Source organism: Cynocephalus volans, chromosome 7 (genome assembly GCF_027409185.1).
Source record: "Cynocephalus volans isolate mCynVol1 chromosome 7, mCynVol1.pri, whole genome shotgun sequence".
Classification (NCBI taxonomy): Eukaryota; Metazoa; Chordata; class Mammalia; order Dermoptera; family Cynocephalidae; genus Cynocephalus; species Cynocephalus volans.
In genome coordinates this window covers 101,927,137-101,948,694 of record NC_084466.1, presented here as the reverse complement: position 1 = coordinate 101,948,694, position 21,558 = coordinate 101,927,137, and the positions used below count along the sequence as shown (strand labels likewise).

The 21,558-nt window shown below is 37.5% G+C and overlaps 1 protein-coding gene and 1 pseudogene across 6 annotated transcripts in view; one reads left to right on the top strand and one right to left on the bottom strand.

Annotated features, from left to right (window-relative positions):
• CTNNA3 (catenin alpha 3) overlaps window positions 1-21,558 on the bottom strand; it is a 1,664,900-nt gene that overhangs the window by 865,828 nt on the left and 777,514 nt on the right. The gene's annotated exons all lie outside the window — the stretch shown is intronic.
• Window positions 2,963-21,558, top strand: part of LOC134382410 (eukaryotic translation initiation factor 3 subunit D-like) — a 75,887-nt pseudogene continuing 57,291 nt past the window's right edge.

The window sequence follows — 21,558 nt, the reverse complement described above, 5'->3', positions numbered from 1 at the left end:
CCTGGAGCAGAAGCATCAGTATCACCTGAGAACTTGCTTAGAAATGCAAATTATCAGACCCCACCCAGGCCTCTGAAATCAGAAACTCAGAGGCGGGTGTCCAGCAATCTATCCTTTAACAAGCCCGCTACAGGATTCTGACTCTTAGCCCAGCTAACAATATGGTTGTCCAGTTACTGTACTTATTTGCCTTTTGGCAGTGCTTTCAGAAGAACATAAGCATTGGATGATGAGTGGTGTGTTTCCAGCTGCTATGAACCCTGGAAATGAGACAGTTTTGACACCTCCCCACCCTGTGTGGGTGCTATAAATAACAATCTTGTCCAGCAAGTATCCTCTGAAAGCTTGATAAGAGCAATGGGACAGGTATGAGATAATTAATCATTCAATTATGGTCATCATACAGATAATTAAACATAATTTATTCTTCCTCGAGCATTTAGCCCTTGAAGCAGTGGTTATCACACTTTAGCATACATCAGATTCACCTGGGAGGGAGGGTTTGTTAAAGCAGTTTCCTGAGACCCACCCCTAGAGGGTGATTCCATAGAGTGAGGGCGAGGGATCATTTGCATTTCTAACAAGCTCCCAGTTGATGCTGAGACTATTGATCCAAGGACCACACTTTGAGAACACTTGTACTAGAAACAAACAATTTTATTCAAAAAATAAATGTTTTAGATACACTGGAACATTGGTGGGCTGGTAAACATATAGCAAATGACTCTCCAGAAAAAAAAAAAAAGGCAATCATTTGTAGCATTCGACAATTTTGTGGTGTAAATATTCCAACTATGATCCATATCGTTACCAACATGTTGTCACTGAGCTCAGAGTTAGGAATAGATGTGTACAGGCCAGAGTTGCCAGCCAGTCACAGTGCACCACTGCAGCCACTTCATATTTCTCTGGCCCTGATAAGTGCAAAGCCTCGGCATCATGCTGCTTAAATTCCACAGTTCCCCCAAGTAGGAATTGGATCAGTCAACAGATGTTCCACGTTAATTCTGCTTCCTCTGGTGAATCACTGACTTTCTAGCAGGAAAACATGTGAAGATCCATTTGTTACAGCAAAAGTTATAGTAAATTTATCCCAATGGAGATCCATCATTCTGAGTATCCAACACTCAGAACTCGATTTGGGAATGGCATTGGGAACAGACTGTCTACTAAAAAATGGGGATAGTGTAAAAGTAAATGGCAAACTGTAAAAGCTATATTACCAGGCAAGTCCTGCAGTGGGGCTTCTAAAGTAATGATTCCAACTAAGGAAGAGTTCAGATATCAGATGAGGAAAAGCCACTATGTGGTGCATAGCAATATCCCAGTTCCTTTTCAAATACAGAATAAATGTTCCTGGAATAAAACACTCAGAATCTTTAAGAAAAATCTAATAAGAAAAGATTAAAGGAAAAGGAACACATTCCTCTTTTTCCCCCCTTTGAACCTCTACTAAATTACATATGTTCTGGAAAAAAATTCTTTGTTGCCTCTCTGAAAGCATGGCATCCTCCCCACTCCCATGTATTCTTATGTATTCTTTTTTTTTTTTTTTTTTTTAATGCAATTAATGCTGTCCCAACTGGCCAATCATCCAGTCTGGTGAGTAATCCTGGTCAGAATCCTATGCATACACTGGATAACCAGCCCCTGTATAATCAAATTGTGACTAAAAGTGAAGTCCTCCCCAGGTCTTGCTTGATTTGTGAATGTACAAAATATTCCTGATCAACATGCAGAGAAGGGAGGCAGAGCAACACGGACACTAGAAGAATACATCACTCATCCCTCCCACAAATATGGAGAATGCACAGAATGTGCAGCTACACTTGAATGAGAAAAATGAAAAGACAGCTGGAACACACTGAGGGAGCATCAGAGACATTGGTGAATGCAAAAACTCAGGATAGTCACAAAGAGAACGGAGGAACGTTTCTGGTCACCACCACCCCATCCTCTAACCCAGAGCTGTGGGGATTCAGGAGGAGTTTCTACCCACAGGAAGGTGAGTGGTCCAGCAGGCCATCCCATGGGAGAGTCTGTAATACACATGTGTACATGCACCCAGTGTCAAGAACTGCTTCAGGCATGCACAGCTGTGTTGGCCTGGGAGGGAGACATGCAAAGCCACTTCCCCCACCCCACCCCACCCCACCAGGTCCCAGACTGCTGCAGTGAATTTGGGACCAGAATTGGTCCCAACACCCTCAATTTGGCTTTGTCCCTGCACCCAGGGAATGGATGATATAGTGCAGTGAGGGTGCCACACTCAGGATGGAGGGGGATGGTGTGCACACCCTCCAGAGCCAGAAAGCAGTCTATGTGGATCCTTTGCCAAAAGCTGGTGACCCTGTCTATATTGGTGACACAATTCTTATAGCCAGGAGAACAGGGAGGAGAACTCATATGCCTCTCTCAGTGGTGGCCTTTGCAGTCTCATACCTAGTGCTAAGAACTCCTGGGGACACATGTGACTGAAATGACTCAGGTAGGGACACATGAAACTGCCCCAAACCCCTGGGCACAAAGCTACTTCAGCGATCTCAGATTTGATATTGGTCCCAACACTTGAGAACATTTCATTCTGGTCCCGGCAATGATTCCACTCCCCTGAGGCCATGCCATGTCCACAAGGAAACCTGCACCCTAGCAACAGGAGGTCCAGTGCAGCAAGGGTGCTACACTCAGAATGGAGGGGGTTGACACTTTTCAGAGACAGAAAGCCACCTATCTGGGGCCTCTAGCCATTGATGGAAAACCCAACTTTTCTAATGAGGCACCCTTACAATTCTCACAGCCGCGAAGAGGTAGTGAAGGACTCATATGTCTCTCTCAGGCACAGACATATGCCTGAAGCACCAGTGAGCCCACCCAAGGCTGCCTGCACCATCAAGGGGGCCTCAGAAGTATCCAGCATCTCTCTTGGGGGCATAGCAGCACACCCACAGCTCCAATGACCTCCATGGGGCTGCCTACCCCAGCTAAGGAGATCCAAAGTATCCCAGTAATGCTCTTAGGGTCACAGGGATCTATCCACAACTGCAGTGGCCTTGCCCAGGCTAAAGAGCTCAGAGAGTCCCAGTATCCCTCTTGGGGTGAAGAGCCCAACCCCAAACTGCTAACACCTCACTCAGAATGCCCCACTTCAACAGAGGTGTTGCAGACCATCACAGTGTACCTCCTGAGAGTAAAGGGCCACATACACAAATCCAGGGACCCCACACAGTGTTGCCCACTTCAACAGCAAACCTACAGAGTATGCTAATGCTTCCCCTGGGGTACAACACTCTGCCCAGAACCCGAGTGATAATTTTGAGTCACGTACTCTAGCTGAGGGACTTCTGAGCACCCCATTATACCCCTCAAAGCCTAAGGTCCTAATCCCCACCCCCAGGAACCTTGTCCCATGTCATTCATCTAAGTTGAAGACCTTAGATTACACCAGTGCACCTATCAAGGTCACAGGACACTAGCCAGTGTGCCAGCAAGTCTGCTTAGGATGACCCACCTCAGCCAAGTTCAACATGGCATCCAGGGGCTTTTCCCAAGAGCTCAAGATCTCACCCACAACCTTAATGACCCAACCCAGTGTTACTCAGTTCAGCAAGAAACTACTGAGTGCCCCAGTGCCTAGGCCAAGGAGGCACTCACAGAGAACTTCAATGTTGAATACATTCAAAGTAACCGCACAGAGAACACACTACTGCATCTACCTGAAACCAAAACTAAAATACCCTATCCAATGGTCAATACAAAACACATCTACAGGAGGGAATCTCTCTCCTCAAAAGCTACTCCCTCAACATAGGGACACTAGAAACATGAAAAAACAAGAAAATATGGCACTTGCAAAGGAATAAAATAATTCTCCAGTACCAGATGTCAAACAACAAGAAACCTATGAAATAATTGAAAAGGACTTCCAAGCAACAATCTCAAGGAAACTCAATGAGATATGAGAAAATTCAGGTAGATAATACAATGAAATGAAAAAAACAATCCAAGATCTGAAGGAGGAACATTATAAAGAGATAGATACTTCAAAAAGAATGTAGCAGACTCTTGCAATTGAAGGATTCACTCAACAAAATAAAAAAATACAACCAAAAGCTTAGGCAACAGGCTAGAGCAGGTGGAAGAAAAAATTTCTAATCTCAAAGACAGGCTTTTTGAAATAATCCAGGTGGATTAAAAGAAAAAAATAATTATAAAAAATGAAGAAAACCTATGAGAGCTATCAGACAACCTTAAAAATACAAATGTCTGAATTATGGATATTCCAGAAGGGGAGGATTAAGGAAAAGTCAATGAAAATCTATTCAATGAAATAATAGTGGAAAACCTCCCAGGTATTGGGAGAGATATGGACTTCCAAATCCATGAGGCTAAAATATTCCCAAACAGATTCAATTCAAAAAGGTCCTCTCTGAAACACATTTGACATCTGTCAAAAGTCAAAGACAAAGACAGAATCTTAAAATAGCAAGAGAAAAATGTCAAGTCACTATAAGGGAGTCCTCATCACAATAACAGCAGAATTCTCAGCAGAAACCTTACAGGCCAGTAGAGAATGGGATGATATATTCAAAATATCAATAGAAAAAAAACTGCCAATCAAGAATACTATACCCAACAAGGTTATACTTTGGAAATGTACGAGAAATAGTGTATTTCCCTGACAAAACAAACTGTGGGAGTTCACTACCACACAACCAGCCCTATGAGAAATCCCTAAGGGAGTCCTGCATCTGGAATCCAAAAAACAATATTCACCACCAGGAATACATGAGCAAGAAGAAAACCCAGTAGTACAGCAGATATGCAAACAATAAAGAGAAAGAAACTATATCTTACCCCTTCAAAAAACCACCAAACAGCAAGGACAACAAAAGAGAAGAATGAAAGATATTTAAAACAAGCATACAAAGATCAGGAGTAAGACAATATCTTTCAATAACAACATTAAGTGTAAATGGCTTGAATTCACCACTCAAAAGACATGAATTCGCTAATGGACTAAAAATGACCCAACTATATGCTGCCTACAGGAAACTCACCTCACCTGAAAGACTCACACAGTCTAAGAGAAGGGGTAGAAAAAGATATACCATGCAAATGGAAATCAAAAATGAGCAGGAGTAGCTATTCTTATAATGGATATAATAGACTTTAAACCAAAAAGTATAAAAAGAGACAAAGAAAGTCATCATATAACAATAAACAATGTATCCGACAACAGGATATATCATAAATATATATGTACCCAACATTGGAGCACTCAGATATATAAAGCAAACACTATTAGACCTAAAGATAGTGATAGGCACCAATACAATAACAGTTGGGAACCTTAACACTTCTCTCAACATTGGACAGACCATGTAGGCAACCAATCAACAGAAAAACAGAGGATTTAAACTACACATTACACCAATTAGACTTAGCAGACATCTACAGAACATTTCACACAAAGATTACAGAATATACATTCTTCTCATCACCACATGACATTCCCCAGGATAGGCCACATGTTAGGTCAAAAAACAAGTCTCAACAAATTTTTTTAAAAATTGAAATCATTTCAAGTTTAGGCCACATTTTAGGTCAAAAATCAAGTCTTGACAAATTTTTTTAAAAATTGAAATCATTTCAAGTACCTTTTTAGAACACAACAGATTAAAACTAGAAATCATCATGCAAAACTCTGGAAATTGTATCAGTATGTAGAAATTAAACAACATGCTCCTGAAAGACCTATGGGTCAAAGAAGAAATTAAACAGGAAATCAAAAAACTTCTTGAAATTAATGAAAATAAAGGCACATCACACCAAAACCTGTGGTATACTGCAAAAGCAATACTATAAGAGAAGTTTATTGCAACAAATGCTTACATCAAAAAATAGAAAGACTTCAAATAAACAACCTAGCATTACACCTCAAAGAACTAGGAAAAAAGAAAGTCCAATCCCAAAATTAGTACGTGGAAATAAATAATTAAGATCAAAGCAGAACTAAATGAAACAGAGACTGAAACACCAATACAAAAGATCAGCAAAACAGAAATTGGTTTTTTGAGAAGATAAACAAAACAGACAAACCATTAGCTAAACCAACTTAAAAAAAAGAGAGAGAAGACCCAAATAACAAAAATCAGAAATGAAAAAAGAGATAATTCAACTCATGCTACAGAAACAAAAAGAATCATTAGAAACTATTATGAACAACTAACTATATGCCAACAAACTTGAAAACCTGGAAGAAATGGATAAATTTCTGGACACACCTAACCTATAAAGACTGAATCAAGAAGAAACAGAAAACTTGAACAGACCAATTACAAGCAACATGATTGAAGCAGTAATCAGCAGTCTCCCAACAAAGAAAAGCCCAGGAATGGATGGCTTCATTGCTGAATTCTACCAAACCTTTAAAGCAGAGTTAATACCAATCATTTTCAAAATATTCCAAAAAATTAAAACGGAAATCATTCTCCCAAACTCATTCTAGGAGTCCAGCATCACCCCGATACCAAAATCTGATAAACACACAAGAGAAAAAGGAAGTTACAGGCCAATATCCTTGATGAATATAGATGCAAAAATTCTAAACAAAATATCAGCAAGCAAAATACAACAGCACATCAAAAAGATTGTACACCATGATTAGGTGGGATTCATCCTAGGAATACAAGGATGGTTCAACATACACAAATCAATAAATGTGATACACCACATCAACAAAATCAAGGACAAAAACCATATTATCAACCCAATAGATGCAGAAAACACATGAGACAAAATTCAATATCTCTTTCTGATAAAGTCTCTCAACAAATTAGGTATAGATGGAAAGTATCTCAACACAATGAAAGCCATATATGACAAACCCACAGCAAATGTCATCCTGAATGGAGAAAAGCTGATAGCTTTTTCTTTAAAAATGGGAACAAGACAAGGATGCCCACTCTCACCACTCCTATTTTACACAGTATTGGAAGTACTAGCCAGAGTAATCAGCAAGAGAAAGAAATAAAGCCCATCCAAGTTGAAAAAGATGAAGTCAAACTGTCCCTCTTTGCATATGACATGATCCTACACATAGAAAAACCTAGACTCTACCAAAAAACTCTTAGAGCTGATAAATGAATTCAGTAAAGTTGTAGGATACAAAATCAATATACATAAATCAGTAGTGTTTTTATACATCAACAGCTAAACTAGCAGAAAAAGAAACCAAGAAAGCAGGCCCATTTGCAATAGCTACCAAAAAATAAAATACCCAGGAGTAAATTTAACCAAGGGAGGTGAAAGATCTCTACCATTAGAACAACAAATCACTGCTGAAAGAAATTAGAAAAGACACCAAAAGATAGAAAGATATTCCATGTTCAGGGATTAGAAGAACCAACATTGTGAACATGTCCATACTACCCAAAGCGATCTACAGATTCAATGCCATCCCCATCAAAATACCAATGGCATTCTTCACAGAAATAGAAAAAACAATCCTAATATTCATATGGAAAAATGAAAGACCATGAATAAACAAAAAAATCCTGAGCATAAAAAAATAAAGCCAGAGGCATTATTTCCTTACTTCAAATTATACTACAAAGATATAGTAAATAGAAATAAATATCAAAACAGCATGGTACTGGTATAAAAACAGACACATGGACTAGTGGAACAGAATATAGAACCTAGAAATCAATCCACCTACTTAACAGCCAACTGATCTTTGGCAAAGGTGCTGAGAACATACATTGGGGAAAGGACAGCCTCTTCAATAAACAGTGCTGGGAAAACTGGACCACCATATGTAGAAGAACGAAACTAGACCCTTACTTCTTACCATATACCAAAATCAACTCAAAATGAATTAAAGAACTAAATATAAGACCTGAAACTATAAAACTCCTAGAAGAAAACACAGGTGAAGCACTTCAGAATGTAGGACTGGACAAAGACTTTACAAACAAGACCTCAAAAGCATGGGCAACAAACAAAACAAATAAGATTATATCAAACTATAAAGCTTCCACAGAGCAAAAGAAAAAATCAACAGACTGAAAAGACAACCTACAGGATGTAATAAAATATTTGCAAACTATACATCTGAAAAGGGATTAATATCCAGAATATACAAGGAACTCAAACAACTTAACAGTAAAAAGACAAGTAATTCTATTAAAAAAATAGACAAAGAGCTGAATAGACATGTCTCAAAAGAAGAAATACAAACAGGTACATGAAAAAATTCTCAGTATCACTAATCATCAGAAAAATCAAATTAAAACCACACTGAGATATCATCTTACCCCAGTTCCACTGGCTATTATCAAAAAGACAGACAATAAAAAATGCTGGCAAGGATGCAGAGAAAGGGGAATCGTTCCACAATGCTGGTGGGTCTGTAAATTAGTGCAGCCATTATGGAAACCAGTATGGACGTTTCTCAAACAACTACAGATAGAAGTGCCATATGATCCAGCAATTCCATTACTGGGTATATACCCAAAGGAATGGGAAAATATCATGTGGAAAGGATACCTGCACTCACATGCTTATCACTATTTACAATAGTCAAGGTATGAAATCAACTATATGTCAAAGGATGGACAGCTTGACAAGGAAAATGTGCTACATATACACAATGGAATACTACTCAGCCATAAAAAGAAGGAAATTCTGCCATTTACATCAGCATGTATGAACTTGGAGAAAATGATCTTAAGTGAAATAAGCTAGGCACAGAAAGAAAAATATCACATATCCTCACTCATAAGTGGGAGCTAAAAAAATAAATATATAACTAAAATAAGAAGGAAGGAAGGAAAGGAGGGAAGGAGGAAGGAAAGAAGGAAAGAAGGGAGGGAGGGAGGAAAGGGAAAGGGAAAAGGGAAAGAAAGAAACAATTACAATAACACACTGAGCTTTCGAAAGAATAGAACTGAACTGTGGTTACTAGAGATGGGAAGGGGGTGTGTGTGTGTGAGAAATTGGTTATGGGACATAATGAATGACTACATTTTGAAATTATGAATATGCTAATTATCCTGATTTGATCATTACACATTATACACAGGTACCGATATTCAACTGTGTACCCCTCGAATATGTATAATCAATCATGTTTCAATAAAAATAATAATAATGATAAAAAGAGAAACCGAGAAACAAAAAAACAATGCATAGAAAACATGGATCAGCAGAACCGTTGCCTTTAAAAGATTCCCTTTCTTCAAATCTATTTATCAAGAGATTCTCCTAACCTTGAGTCCTAGCCAAAATTATCATTGAATAGGTAACATCTGAAACTTCTACTGTTACAAATAAATGTCACAAGCCTTTTGGCTAAGGGCACTATGACACTCATTTTGAATAGCAATTTTTTCTGTGTATCAGTATAACTAGTTACTGTCGATCCACGTTTTCATAGATGGTCCATGTATTGCCTGCTAACCCCAGACTTCCCAAACTTTCAGCTACCCCTTTCACTAAGTTGCCATTAGCAAGCAGTGACCCTCTGCCTGAAGAGCTTAACCTCCATAGAGTTCACTTGGAGTTATTCAACACAGGTCTGTAATTCCACATTTGAAAAGTCTCTTATTGTTGGACCATAGCCAGACAAAATTAAAGCATTTCCTATTCAATTTTGCCAACTGCAAGAACTCATTCCCTTAAAGCTTGTTGACAATGAGTTAATTCAATTGCCATTCAGGAAGAAGTAGCTCTGTAAAGTGTGTTCCCTCTCAGCAGTCCACAGTAAGCTTCCATTCTTTCTGCCTCTCTTCCTCTCTTTCCCCCCCCAAATTAGAAAAAGCTACACCCTGAGAACCTAGTTCTTTTGGTGGTCTCAATGAGGACAAACAGTCACTGGATTCCAATATATATATACCATGTACATATTACTGCACTCCTGAGGACTGACACAATCAGCAAGGTCTATAAACCTCCCCAACTCTCTGCTTCCACTTGTCCATGGCTCTGTTTGCAGATTCCACCTTATAGCTTTCAACCCCACATGAGTCGACCCTTTCTCTCATTTCAAGCCCTAGTGTCAGTACAGGTCTAAGTCTGAAAAGTCTTCCTTATTCCCCCCTCCATCATTGCATCAGCTAGGGTAATACATTTTTCAAAAAAAACTATTGAGCAAATAAGGCCCGAGGGTTTTTTGTTTTAACATAGAGATTCCTGAATAAAACTCAAACAATGCAGAGTCTTTTGTGATATATGACTTAAAAGAACATTAAGCAGGCCAAGAACTATGGATCAAACAGAGTGAAGCCATTAATCACCCATTAATCACTTACAGAGCACGTGGCACAATGGATATCACAGGAATCCATGTCTCTTACAGTTCAGAATGCACTTAGTTGATGTTAGGTGATTCTTGTATAAACAATTTTGCTTCGATAATTATGTATTTAGAACTTACAACTGAGTAATATGTGATATCTATTATTAGTGCTATTGTTATCATAATTATGTTTCTTTGCCTTCTAGTAGCTCTTTAAGAAAACTACTAATCCTTGGATGGCAAATAGATTTCAATGTATGTGATGATTCTCAAAGATAAATAGTGGATGCCTGGAGAGCTGTTTGGGGGCAGACATTGAAGCTGTGTCTAAATTCAGCAGAGAAAAAAAAAATGCCTTTATCAGTTAGCGACAATTAATAGGGGCGTGGTTAGAATATCTGTTATGCATTTGCCCACATGCCCCAGCACTGGATTTTAAGGTTTTCTAGGAGAGGAAATGTGCACATGTGTATGCACATGTGCATTAGTGGTTTTATGCTGCTGGTGCATAGAACCTATTTAGTAAATTTTTGATAAATTGAATGCATTGATGTTGAAGCACTAAAATGTAGCTGAATAAACACTGGACAAAAGGCAGAAGGTCTTTATTCTGGAACCGACTGGTAAAAGCAACTATTCTGGTAAAAGTAACCTCAGACAAATCACTGAACTATCCTGGGCTGGTGCTTACACAAAGTTGTACAGCATAATCTCCAAGTCCTTGTGCAGCTTCAAAACCTGTCACCATTTCTTTGTCTTGTTCTTTTTATTTAGAGAACACATTTGTGACCTATGTTATCAATATATGTCAATACACTCACACTTCAAAAGAAATAGGATCAAGAGTAAGCTGTGAAAGAACAGAGAAGTACAATGTTTAAAATAGCTGAAAGTTGTGAAAGTATCAAATAGAATGGACTGTGATAATGCCACAGGGCCACAGAAGGTTTTAAATGAGAAGCCAAACCTTGGTTTGCCTTTTAGAGCTGAGCCTTTCAAATCTGATTCTCTCCATTCTGTGACATTTGTCAGTGACCACTACTGACCACCTGCTTGATGATATTTGGGCTCTGGGTTTATACTGGTGATTGGAAAGGAAAGAAGGAGAAGCTATCAGAAATGTGACTGGAGAAAGGAGATCATAACCTAGAAGATGAAAAAAAAAAAAGGTGGCAAAAATTCTAGTTCTCAGCTAACATATGACATGAATATGAGTATTTTACAGAGAAGTCATAAAAATATACAGAATTACTAGCCATGCAACCCAGTGAAATACAATCTAATAAATTTTTTATCAAAGCAAAAAAACACAAAAACCTCATGATAAAATTTTTCATTCATTCTGAATATCTAGGCTAGTATCCAAAATAATACTTAATGTCCCATAAAAAGTGTACATTGACAACTGTTCCATGATATCCAGGCAGCAAGAAGTGTGAAATGGGAAAGCACTTAAGTTGACTCTTCAGATGTCAATCTCCTAATTTCCTCTAAAATCTCAAAAAAGAACATTCAGGAGAGCACTAACTGGAACAGCAAAATGAAGAGACATATGGACACAGAAAGAGAACAAATTATAACAGGCAGACATCCTCCACATATAAACAAACACAAAATCATGTTTTTCTATCTTAAAATTCTGTGTACTTTTTGTGATGTTCTCCTGGACTTTTGAAGTCATCAGCCCTAACCATGAAGCTAGAGCTACCCATTAATAGCTGTCTGTGAAATTTAGATGTCTGGAGTGTCTGATTTTTGGTGGTAGGTCTTCACCTATTAATTAATCAGCTCTACTAATGAAATTAAGTCATTTGAATTTGAAAGCTTTTATGCTGCTTCAACATTAATTTCATATCAGCAAAGTGATGACCTCTTGGGAAGCTAAGACTGAAGAATTACTTGAATAATGTCCTGGCTGCAATGTTATCGTTCATTCCGAAGTAGAAGAAGCCCTCATAGCCCAACAAGGAGTAAGTGATCCCACACCAGAGTGGACTGACTGAGTTACATGAAATACTTTTCAGCTGGTATTCCCTTCACTGTTATGGATACTGGAAGGCAGACTCTGACTTACACTGAAGGACTTATGTCCTGCACTTCCTCTTCCAGGAAGCCATCTTTCACCCCACACACACCAGTCTGGGTTGGGAGCCCTTCCTCGGTACCACCTTTGCAAACCTCTATCATACCACCTGTATTTTATTTGCTTTATATTTTCAGCACCTGGAAGTAGCTGGAACTTTGTAAAAACAGAGAAATAAAAATAAAACTTAGTCAATGTTGAATGAGTGAATGAAGTTTTAAATGTAGTGTGTCCAATCTTTTGCAGAATAGCAGTACCCTATTTTGATTCGATGTATGAATAAGAAATTCTAATTTATTTGCTTTTAATGTAGAATTGCCTAAGGTCCCTATATCAAAATAGCTAAAGCTTCTATTCTTTTTTCAAACTTAAAATGCATTTTCATTTTCACATTTGTTCTCTCTGTCTCTCTGTCTGTCACTGTCTCTCTGTCTCTCTCTTATTGTTTGATTTCCATTGCTTATTTGTTTTCACAAAGCACAGAATTAAGACTCAGGGATACCCAAAGAAAAGCCTAGATTGGCCCATGATTAAATGTAGTGACTATGTAGTAAATCAATTTCTTCTTCATCTGTAAAATGAGAGAGTTGGGATAATTGATCTGAGAAAAATGTTTCTCTCTAGTTCTATAAATCTGCAATCCTGTACAGTTACTTGGCCTATGATATCTATTCAGGAAATCACATTAATTTGAACTACACTGATTTGAAATGGGTCAGCATGTTGACTGAGATCATCAAACCTACTGGACTGTATTTTTTCCACCCCTTTGTTTCCTCTTTTAAAAAAAAGAAAAGCCTAGCTAAATAACACGTGAATAAGGTTGAGGCACCCCTACTCTCCTAAGAATGCAAACTGGTCTTTAAGTGCTGTAGAAGTATCTATTTACTTGCAAACAGTGTAATTGCAGCGTATGCAGGGCTGACACTGTTCAGACAAGTATTTTGATGAGCTAATTAGAGATCATCCTTATCTATTAATTAAAACTCCACTAGGTAATGTCTGAGTGGATATAATAGTCGCAGTTATTATATGTTCTTAAGGGATTAAAACTAAAACAATTTAATTAGCTTTCCTTCCAAATTATCCAGGTTAGGGATGTTTGACTGTATTTATGTTAAGTGAACTTATTTTGGAAAGTGCACTAAATAAATTACAAGAATTTTGATAGATTGTTCATTAGATCCAAATGTGAGGATTACCATAAAAACAGGTAGGCAACTCTTATTTCCCAGAGTGAATGGATGGCTCAGCAAAACAGTGGCAATTGTTTAAGTCTGTCTAGACAAATTCTTTCATAGAAGTATTTTGTTGGGTTGAAGCATTATCTACGTAATGAGTGAACAAAGCATTTCAAATCACTAATCATGCACTAAAGAATAACATATACTAGGTTCTGAGATAGTATGATGCACGGGGAATACATAGATATTAATTTTTTAAATTTATGATTAAGTGCTTACACAAGCAAATATAATATGAAGTATTACAACTGAATTGTCATAAGAGAGATTTGAAAAAATGGTATATGAATTTCAAAGGTAGGAAAGAAAACACCTCTTTGCCAGGAAAGAGGAAAGCAAACCAGTGCCAAGCTATTCTAGTGAATTTTCCATGTGCTATTTTCTTAATCTGTACATCAATCCTTCAAATAATATATTAATGTTAGAATAAGGAATATACAATTAGATGGAAAGAATGACAATAAAAAGAAGAAAGAGTTCGCTAACAATAGGAGGCAGGAATGAGGAATAGGCATGAAGAATCTGAAAGAAACATCTGAAAGTTTAACTGGAAAGGTCTCATATTGAGAAATGAAAGAGAACAGAATCACATGGTGAAAAAATGCAAGTAACCCAGGTGGAAAGCAAAGATGGGAAAAATGTGCTCACTCCATAGGTCAGTGTGGCTACATAACTGCAAAGCAAGTACAGAAAAACTTGCCTGGTTTTGCAGATTAAAGGACTACAGGTGAGTGTGATGATACATGAGTATATGAAGTACTGTGTGACTGGGAAGGGGCTCAAAACCCGTGGTTAGTAGACCTAATTGCCAGGTGGAAGTGAAGTAGAATAATTGTTGTGTTCTTATCCTAAGCAGAATTTTTACATTATAGCTAAGGAGATCAGAGATTTGAGAAATTGTCATTTAGGGCTAACTCTTTAGAAGCCTAGCAGGGGAAAGAAAAGACAATACCTCTATGAAAGAGGTGAAAACATTGATGTTGAAGAGGCCCAAGTATAGTTATCTGAAAACTGTATGCCTTAAGAGATTTTGATACTGGCCCAAACTGGAAAGGCTTGGACAAGCAGGAGAGGTAAGCTGAGTTTCCATTCACTGCTTAATGGTAGCAGTGGTTAATACTAGACCAAAACAAGACCTTGTAAGAGAGGCTAGTCAAATCCAGAGCAAAGGATCCCTTAGTGGCCAGATATTTCTCTCCCAGACTAAACAGACCGAAAGGAGTTTCCCAAGTGGAAACTCTGCCCCAGACAGAAATAGAGAGCAGAAAACCAATATCCTGTGTAGGAAAAAGGACATGGGTATAGATTGGCAGAGAAACAGAAAGCAAGGGGTACGCTAACCCATGGAGGGATTGAAAGAGAGTCCAATAGCTGATATTCCCACTTTATAAATGAGAAAACAATGCTCAGAGGGGTTAAGAGGCTCAAGAGCACAGCTCATCAGTAGTTCTTAGGATTCAAACTCAGATCCCTTTCACTCCAAAGCCCATGGTCCTTCCATTAACTGCATACTCCTTTATGAAGTAGGAACAGCTTGAGATGAACCACTGGAGAGCATCTGCACAGATATAAAGACATTAGGGTACAAGAATCAGCAGCAAAAAATGGGTCAGAAAATGTGAGAGGCCTGATAAACATAACATATTTCTATTTGTCAGGTGTGCATTGCACTTTGTGGATCATCCCTCAAAAAGAGGATAAGATTAAGCCATGAAAATGGATTTCTTTGCTAGGAAAGAGCAAACTTCTGAGGATATGGGGAAAGGGTATGACTACAAGAGGACAGAATGAGATCAATGAAGAAAACAGAGGAACTTTTCAAAGTAAGGAGAGCATCTTGATTACGCAGTATCCTGGATACCAAAGAAGAGAACTGGGGCATGTTTTTTAAATGCCTAACTTCATAGAAAAATGCTTACTAACAGAGAAGGATGTAACCCTTCTCTGTAACTTCTTGTTCTTTTCAACCATCCAGGTCTCCAGGTGATTTTCTTCGTTACCTTCTCATTACGTGGATGACTTCTAGAATGTTGTATTGGTGGCAAAGAGAGTACAGTATTTACTAGCATTTTGATTTAGAAACAGAACATAAAATATTCTATTTTCACTAGTGGAGAATGAAAGGTAAGAGAACAGTTTTATTTGTGTAATTAAATAATTGATACCAAATAAGACGTTTATATTGGAGAGCAATAATTTCTCAAATGCAGCTCCAGATCTATGGATCCAGAGAGCCCTGCTTTGCCCCTTGTCAGAAAATACCACACTTGCATGGCTGGCTAGTAATATTTCCAATTGCCATTGGTTTGAATCTTGGCATAAATTCTTCTAATTAGATTAACTTTCTTCTAAGCAAAAATTTACTGTTACTCAAGTTTCACTGCTTAAAAGAATTAAAGCTCTTTCTTAAGTTTAGTCCCAATCACTACAGTTGTTCTTTTTGAGTAGTTTATGATTTTTCCAATTAATATTCATTAGGCAACTCAATGATATGGTATGGTTCTGTTCCCTGGTTATTCTTAGCTGATATTTGAGTAAAAGTAGAGTGTTCTTTTCTTGCCATTTATCACCAGTCATTTATTTGGTAACAGACTAGCCTATTGATTGGTGAAGGCTTGTAAAATTAATGACTAGGAAAGCCACTTAGCCTCATAGCATTCAGTGAAATCTCCAGTTCGTTGGACCTTATTTGCAAATTACTGTCTTTATGTCACTTGCTTGTACATACACACAACATTTCTTATTTAAATCTTGGGAATTTGATTCATATAAAAGTTTTTCTTCTGTGATTGGCTAGTCCTTTGTGGAGTCTTCAGAAAGATTTATATTGAGGAGTCAGTCAGTATCCTAAGAGGTATGAAGAAATTGTTTCATGAATCAAACCATGTGTGTCAGAGCAAACATTTTCATGCTGTTCCTTTTCATTACATTACAGAGCTGATGATTTACAATGTAATTCCCCCCTCTCTCTGGTGGCAGAACAAGGACTAAATTGATATTCTCTCACAAACACTTGTTTGCAGTATTTGTTTAAAGATAATTCTCTACTGTGGTTCTAACTTCTTGAAGAGTCAAGCTTTCTTCTTTCTTGTTCCTTCCTTCTTCCTAATTGCTATATTTGTTTCACCATAAACCTAGTTTCAAAAATTGAGAATACATCGGGTGCTGGAAAGAGTGAGAACCTAAAAGGATAGCATTTACAGACATGTTGTAAAACCAAGAAACATGCAAGCCTAATCATCACAAACAATTTGTAATTAAGACAACAAATTAATGTACAGATTATAGTGCCCTGTGTAATACATTAAAAAAAAACCAACAATAAGAAAGACTTCCTTTAGGAAATAAGACTTGACTTGGGCTTTGAAAAATGGGTAGTGTTTGCACCAACATGGAGAAGAAAAGGATGGCATTCTAGACAATGAGAAGGAAAGAAATAACAAAGGTATGTACTGTGTATAATCTGAGTAGACTTTTCTCCAAAAAAGACATAAACGTGACAAACATGTATATGAAAAGATGCTTAACATCACTAATCATCGGGAAGATTGGAATCAAAATCACAATGAGATATCACCTGGTACATATTAAAATGGCTGTTATAAAAAAGACAAAAGATAAGAAGCGTTGGTGAGGATGTGGAGAAAAGAGAATTCTATTGCACTGTTAATTGGGATGTAAATTGGTACAGCCATTATGGAAAATAGTATGAACGTTCTTCAAAAAATTAAAAATAGAGCTACCATGTTGTATTAGTCCATTAATGCTGCTTATAACAAAATACCTGAAACTGGGAGATTTATAAAGAAAAATGACATTTATTGCTTACAGTTTCCGAGGCTGGAAAGTCCAAAGTCCATCTGGTGGTGGTGACAGTGACCCAGAGGTCTCTCTTTGCAAGATGGTGGAAGCAGAGAGAGAGACAGACTCTCCTCTTCTTTTAAAGCCCTCAACCACCATTTTTAATCCATTCACTACTGCACAATCCTAAAATCCAATCACCTCTTTAAGGCCCCACCTTTCAATTACCATGATAGGATTTCCCACCCTCTTAACAGTCTCAGCAGGGGCTAAGTTTCCAATACATAAAACTTGGGGAACACAATTCAAGTTTGTGTTTTGGGGGGACATAATTCAATCCACTACACATATGACCCAACAATCCCACTGCTGGGTATGTACCCAAAGGAAATGAAATCAGTGTGAAAGAAACATCTGTACTCACCTCTCACATGTTTATTGCAGCATAAACAATAAATCACAATAAATCAAGATATGGAATCAACCTATGTGTTCATTGACACTTTCATCGTAAATGAATTTTTAAAATGTGATACACACACACATGCACAGAGGAATATTATTCAGCCTTAGAAAAGGAAGAAATCCTGCCACTGGCAACAACACAGATGAACCTAAAGGACATTATGCTAAGTGAAATAAGCCAGGAACACAAAGACAAATACCACATGCCACATGACTTCACTTATACGTGGAATCTTAAAAAAATCAAACTTATGGGCCGAGCCCGTGGCACACTTGGGAGAGTGTGGCGCTGGGAGCGCGGCGACGCTCCCTCCGCGGGTTCGGATCCTATATAGGAATGGCCGGTGCACTCACTAGCTGAGTGCCGGTCACGAAAAAGACAAAAAAAAAAAAAAAAAAAAAATCAAACTCACAAAACGGAGAATACAGTGACAGTTGGCAGGGTTTGGGGGTGGGGAAAATGGGGAGTTGCTAATCAAAAGGCATAAAGATAAATAAGTTCTGGAGATCTAATGTATAGCACGTTGACTATAGTTAACACTGTTTTGTATACTTCACATTTGCTAAGAGAATAGACCTCATGTATTCTCACCACATCAAAAAAACAACTACATGAGGTGATGGATATGCTTGATTATGGCAATGGTTTCACAATGTACACATATAACAAAACATTACATTGTATACCATAAGGGTATACAATTTTTGTCAGTTATACCTCAATAGAGCTAGGAAAAACAAGAAAAAATTTATTTTGCCAGTGTTAATTTTGTGACTCTTTCTTAGTAATAGGTTTCTTTACATGTTCTGGAATTTTACCTTGAAGTCTCCTCCAATCCACCCCTCAGTAGACCATCAGTCCCAAACCAGGTCACCTAACAGCCATTTGCAGTCTCTGTCCTGAGGTGATATTATGAATATTACAAATCTAGTTACAGGAGTGGGTTGGTTGCATTCCTGGTCTCAAGTTCCAATTGATGTGTTTTCTTCCCTCAGGGCCAGCAGCATACAATAAGCAATAGTCCCAGCTCTGCTTTCAGAATCATTTGTCCCCCCACTCACAAGCAATGGAATTTCACATCAGCTTTTGGCTTCAAATAGTGAACTTATATCTAGTGGTCCACCATGTATAAAATATTTTAATTCTCTACAACCACAAGGGAGCCAGATTCTCAGCTGCTTCCAGAAGCGTGTCCCAGTAGTCAATGACTTCAGCCTTGCCTAACATGGAGATGTTAGTTTTTGAAAGCAGCAATGAGTTTTTGTATTTTCTTTGTATATAACTTATGTTTTCTGTATTTGAAACAGAACATTCTTGTCAACATGTGAACTTGTCCTGCCACGTTGCCTTAAAGTCTTTTCAGGGCTGTGTCTATCATTCCAAGTTGACATGAAGCCAGAAATAAACTTATTATGTAGGACACATGGTGACGAATCATATTTTTGATGTACATTTAAAATATCTTAATTTATGTCAGGCAACCATACACTCAGTGATCATCTACTATGATGGAGGTGATATAAAGGTTAAAAGCATAGACTTCATAGCCAAAGTTCTTGAATTTGACTGTTACCTTTGCGATTTGACCTTTGGTGAGTTACTTTATCTCAGAGAGCTTCAATTTCCCCATCAATGAAATAATACCCACCTCAGAGATTTGTAGTAAACAATATATTAGCATATGTGCAATGTTTATAATAATACCTGACCTAATAACAAAAATGAGTATATTTAAATTATTTTTCTTTTTTATTCACCATAGTGTAAAATAGTAACAGACTCTGTGGGACCTTCTGAGGGAATTCAATACACATTTCTTGCATGCGAGAATTTTATTTTGAGTTGGTAAGGGAATAAATGTGAGACAATTAGATAATAATAAAGCCATTATGCCGCACTGTTACAAATAGTATTTTGTCAATTCTAAAACATAATAGGAACTTGTAGATGATATAATTTATTAAAAACTAAAATAGAAAATGTCTTGAAGAGAGGAGAGTTGAGCCACATTAGATGGGATGGATGAAGGGAAAAGACATCCCTGGCTAGGGAAGCAATACAAGCCAGAGTTTAGGAGAAGAAATGAGGGGGATGTGTAGGGTGAACATCTTATGTGTGCAGAACAAGGGAGAGGATCTGAACTGTAAAACTGAGGGAAACAGCGATGTCTTAGAATGGATGAGATTAGGGTGGGTATGTCTGAAAGCCAATTGGAAGAGTTTAGACTTCAGGTGAACAATTTTCAATAAGGAGCTACTTTCAGGTTCTTCTGTGGGGGAATGATAAAATGAAAATAGTATTTGGGGAAGGTTTTTTTGAGGTAGTAACACTTAATTTAATGGGCCACAGATCTAATTTTATGCTCAGGCAACTTCAAGTTTGCCTGTAAGCATCTTTTGATTTAAAACATGAAGGATCTAGTCAGTCCTGTGTACAGCGTTAGTAGTATGAAAGAAAAGTGCACTGGATCTTTCCACTCAGTGAAGGGCACATTCCCATCACTTCTGATTTTCACCCATGAAAAACGAGAAATTCAAGATCAAGGACATATCCTTAAAGTCCACTTTGCATTATTACCAGTGGCAATATCCCATACTCTCCCTGTGATCCTTAAGTATTATTTAAGGAATGCCACAGTTAAAACAAAACACCAAATTTTGCAGATAAAATATATTGCATCTTATGAACTTACATAGGTTTCACATCATGCTAATAAAATAGAACATGCTGACATCGTAAAATTTAATGTACAGTAATAGTACTTACTGAAGACACGTTTGAAACCTATCAAAACAGCAGATCTGTCGCAACACCTTGGACACCAAATAGATGTTTTTTGGTGTGTTCTTGAGGAGTACTTATGCTACAATATTAATTCTGAAAAACCACCAAATGTAACTATAATGACAATGATACTACTAGAGCTCTACAGAATTATTTTCAGATTTTATTGCATAACAGAATCGTATTTTATTATTACTCTAAGATATTTATACTGCGCAATTGTGCATAAAATTCTTCTCCAGAGAATTCAGGAAAGAATGAACGAATTACAAGGAAATAATGGAACGGTCCCCAAATTCCAGATGGATACAAAGCTAATCTGATCTCTAAAGTCCTACCATCTGTTCTTTTTATTTATTTTAAGCACTACACATTCACATACCTTCAATTGGAGAAGCCTAAAAGCAGATGCATTTACAATGGAATACTTCATTCATGAGGAGAAAAGGCCAAAAAGCATAATCTCTTTTATAATGGTTTGGTGGAGTCTGGTTGTTGTTCAAGGTACACAAAAACTGAGAAATAATCAGACAATTGGAAAAAAGAAAAAAAACAATGAAATTGTAGCAAGTATTATAATATGGTGGCCAGATCATTAACGTGGTTTTTAAAATTTGTTCTTATTGTTTTGTTATTTTTGTTCCCTATTTTGTAAGTTTAAATAAGATATTGAAACTTTTTAAGCTGGTATACTGGGTTGAATATTGTCCCCAAAATTCATGTTCACCTGGAACTTTGGAATGTGACTTTATTTGGAATCAGTGTCTTTGCAGATGTAATCAATCAAAGTAAGTATCTAGATGAGATTATACTGAATTGGAGTGGGCCATAAATCCATTGACTGGTCTCTTCATAAGAAGAGAGGACACAGACAGACATA